At 48.6% G+C, this 4,178-nt stretch overlaps 1 non-coding gene across 1 annotated transcript; it reads left to right on the top strand.

Moving 5' to 3' along the window:
- The first annotated feature begins 1,384 nt into the window (after positions 1-1,384).
- On the top strand, positions 1,385-1,457 carry TRNAK-UUU (transfer RNA lysine (anticodon UUU)). Its single transcript has one exon. It is a non-coding gene; the product is annotated as a tRNA-Lys (tRNA).
- The last annotated feature ends 2,721 nt before the right edge of the window (positions 1,458-4,178 follow it).

Here is a 4,178-nt window from a genome sequence, read left to right as displayed (position 1 = left end):
GTGAAGTATTAACTTTTGCATTTTGACCCCGGGACCTTCCCTCTTCTGGCTGCTAATCAGGAAAGAATGCTTGGGTAATTTTTTTTCCACCTGAGAAGAGATTAAAGCAAAGCAAAACAAAAACAAATTTTCCCTGTGTCAGAAAAGGAAAAGCCGGAGCATGTATTAGGCTGAAGTCTAGGTTGCGGAAACAAAGAGGGTTAAAAATGCAGCATCATAAAGAAGATGGAGGTTATTTCAACCTCACTTCAACATACTCAGGTTGAGAGTGGAACAGGTGTGCGGGCAGTTCGGCTCTACAAGGGCTCTCAGGGACCCAGGTGCCCTCTGTCCTGTGGCTCCACCATCCCTAGAATAATAACCTCAGCTTCATGGTCAAGTGTGGGTCACAGACTCACCTGTGTTCTACCTTGTGGGAGGGGGAAGAGTTCACTGGGAGATTACATTGCCCAGCAAATGTTCACTTCTTTTTGGTCTATCGCCGCAAGAGGAATAAACTTCCCTGCCCTAGTTCCAAATCTAGGCCTTAACAGGCATCGTGAGTTTCTGTCTGATCCTCTGGGAGCTTCTGACCTCAGCTGTGAGCAGAACCTGCCCAAGGTGACTGCTGTCTCTGGAGCTTGGGCGTGGGAATGAGACATGCGGGGCAGACCTGAACTTGACCCGTGGCTGGGAACAGAGCAGCTGCTTTGAGACCTGCAGATCTGTCAGCAAGAAATAAATACTCACATTTGTTTACCACTGAATTTTGGGGTGGTTTTATGCAGTATTACTGCAGCAAACACAGGTTGATACAACTATGGAATGAGGGCAAGCAATTTTGTTTTAAGTAAGCAGGAGTGAAGTTTAAAAAGTTAATTTCTCTCACATGTTATTAATCATATGGTTACACTTAGCTGCAAGGGAGGCCGAAAGACACAGTCTGTAGTTGAGCGATCCTATGCCCAGTTTAAAAGAGGAGCTGTGGACATAAAAACATGCTCATTAGTCAGTAGAGGAATTCAAATTAAAACCATAGTGAGATGCTATTAAACTCCCACTAGAATGGCTAAAAATAAAAGAGTTGATCATACCACGTGTTGATGAAGATGTAGAGCAACTGGAATTCTCAGACACCACTTGCGGGAATGTAAAATTACAACCACTTAGAAAAATGGCTTGGCAGTATCGTAGAAGGCTAAACATACACCTACCCTATGACCCAGACAATCCACTCCTATATATTTACCCAAGAGAATGAAAACATATGTCTGTACAAAGACTTGTGTGGATGTAGCAACTTTATTTGTAATTGCCCCAAACTTGAATTGGAAACAATTCAACTTTCTCCATCAAGAAGTGAACGGATAAACAGAATGTGGTCCATCCATATGATGGAGGGAATTCCCTGGCGGTCCAGTGGTTAGGACTCTGCGCTTTTACTGCTGAGGCCCCTGGTTCAATCCCTGGTCAGGGAACTAAGATCCCACAAGGCTCATGGTGCGACCAAAAAGCAAAAAAACACGTGATGAACTACTGCTCGGCAATAAAAAGGAATGAGCTGTTGGTACACGCAGCAACAGGGATGAATCTCAAAATAATTATCATGAGCAAAAGAAGCCAGACAAAAGAGTACCTCCTGTGTGATTCCACTTATGTAAAACTTTAGAAAATGCCATCTAATCTTTTGGAACAGAAAGATCGTTGGCTGCCTGGGGATGAGGGACATGGGAAGGAGGGACCAAGGAAGAGACTGACTGCAAACGGGCATAAAACTACTTTTGGGGTGATGGCTATAATCGTGTTGATGGTAGTGGTGGTTTCATGGGTATGTACACGTGTCAAACCCATCCAATCATGCGCTTTAAATATATGCAACAAATATATGCAAAATATACGATATCACATATCGTATGTCAGTAATATCTCATGCTATAATAGCACAATACATGATATATATTTACGTGTTTATATAAAATATACAATAGCTACAGTTGATAATAGCTATAAAACAAAAGGTAAAGCTCTTACTGTGGGGGGAGCAGAGGGTGGATGCTGGTGGACAGTGGGCAGTTTCTACCACAGAGGGGAGAGGCGGTACTTAGATGCCGAGGGCGGCAGTGGTTTCTGAAAGATGGTCTTGGGGCCTCCCTGGGGCTGACTCTTGCCCTTTCAGAGAGGCTTAGGGAGAGAGTGGGAGGAACCTGTGCCCCATCCTGCATGGAGCCCTGGGAGGCAGGAGCCTTGTCAGCGTTCCCTGGGCCGGTGCAGGAGGAGGGGAGACGATGTGGCCACGCTGGGGGAGAGGGTGGTGGTCAGGGGTACAGAGGACCTGAGACAGCCTCTCTCAGTCTCCACCTGCCCCAGTGCAACCAGAAGAGCTGCAAGATTTTAAAGAGCCCTTGAAAGGGTATCTTAATCCAAACCCTCTAAGAAGTAGATGCCAGGACAAGAAGTTGTAGCAAACTGTACCTGTCCTCCCTTCCCTGGGCCCCAGGCTCACCACACTGGGCTTTGGCGTTTGGGGTGGGTGTTCAGGGTGGGAGAGCCAGGAGGAGGATCACCTTGCTTTGCACTTGTGTCGAGACTCTAAGTGGGCACCTCTTCCTCCGAGGTGGACAGGGGAGGCTCACCTGGCCTGGATCTTCACTCCGTTTGTGGGCAGAGCTTTCTGCCATATCCTTGACTCTGGGCTCAGCTGGTGCCTTGCTTCAGCCAATGGCCTGGTAATAGGTGCAACGCAAGCAGAGCCTTCACAAGCACTTGTGCATTGGGGCTTGCTCTCTTGTCACTTTTGTTCCTTCATCACCCATGAAAACATGCCCAGGTTAGCTGCTGGAGACCATGGGAGACAGGCAGAAAAGACCACAGTTATCCCAGATCACTGACTGGCTGCAGATGGATGAGTGAGCTTAGCCCAAATCACTGGAGCCTGGTGCAAATCCTCAGAACTGTCCTACCAATATGCAGATGCCTAAGAAAATAATCCATTGGTGGGTTTCAGGCTACTGCATTTTGGGGCGGTTTGTTACGCATAATAGCTAACTGATACAGTGTCCATACCTCTGATCCACACCCCTGCCTTGATTTGTCCACTCAGCTGGGAATATTTATTCCAGCAAGGCTGCCCCCTGTCTTGGCCCCTTCCTGAGCTCTGGGGACCTTCTGGACAGCAGAGGCCAGAGAAGGCCTGGCCTCACGTGTGCAGCTCTCACACCTCTGGGGGAAAGCGGTGGGGAGGGGGCAGCTGGTTCAACATGAGCCACTGCAGAGGAAGCTGGAGTCATGAAGGAGCAGGGAAGTGGTGAGGATGTGAATTCCACTTGGGGAAATGCACAACTTGATTACTACTCAACATTTGCAGCACCCAGATACTCTAATTAAAAGAAAAGGTCAATAGGTTAAATAAGTAACTTAATCAGAAAATTATGCAAAGTGCCACAAGTCAAACATATTACACAGGCCCTTGAGATCGATACGGTATGCAAATCGATCACCCGCGATCAGGACAGCACAGCGTCAGGGAGGGGAAAGTCAGCCCAGGAGGCTCAGGAGACCCAGCCTGAGCTGGGGAATGTGGGGACCTGGCATCCCAAAGTAGGTCAGTGAGGGAGATGCAGTCTTTCATCTGTAGACCAGGGAGGACAGCGTGGCATAGAGCACAGGTTTGGGGGCCCATGGCCCTGGGCTGGAGGCCCATCTCTGCCTCTGCTGAGCTGTGTGGCCTTGGGCAAGCCATGTAGCCACTCTGAGCTTCACTGACAAAGCAGGGATGTTAATACTGGCCTCTCAAGTTAGGGGACGCCTCAATTATCAGCTCTGACCCTGAGAGGGGTGTGTGTGTGTATATCATGGGTCCAGTGAGATTTCCTTCCTCTCTGCCACCTGCTTTTCTTCCTCCAAAGCCCTGCAGCCAGAGACCTCGATCAGAGACCAGCCAGAGGCTTTTAAATCCATTTAGAACACTGATTCTCAACTGGGGGTGATACCTGTCATATCTGGAGGAATTGGGGGTTGTTACAACCCATTGGGGTGGGGGTGTGCTACCGACATCTAGTGGGTAGAAGCCAGAGGTGCTTCCTAAACACTCCGTGACACACAGGACAGCCAGCCCCCTCCGCGCCCAGAAAGAATTTTCCAGCCCATATGTCCGCAGTGCTGAGGTTGAGAAACCCTGACTTGGGATTGAGTAGCTTCTG

Source organism: Neophocaena asiaeorientalis, unplaced genomic scaffold (genome assembly GCF_003031525.2).
Source record: "Neophocaena asiaeorientalis asiaeorientalis breed wild unplaced genomic scaffold, Neophocaena_asiaeorientalis_V1.1 scaffold571, whole genome shotgun sequence".
In the NCBI taxonomy this organism is placed as follows: Eukaryota; Metazoa; Chordata; class Mammalia; order Artiodactyla; family Phocoenidae; genus Neophocaena; species Neophocaena asiaeorientalis.
This window is presented reverse-complemented; position numbering and strand designations above follow the sequence as displayed.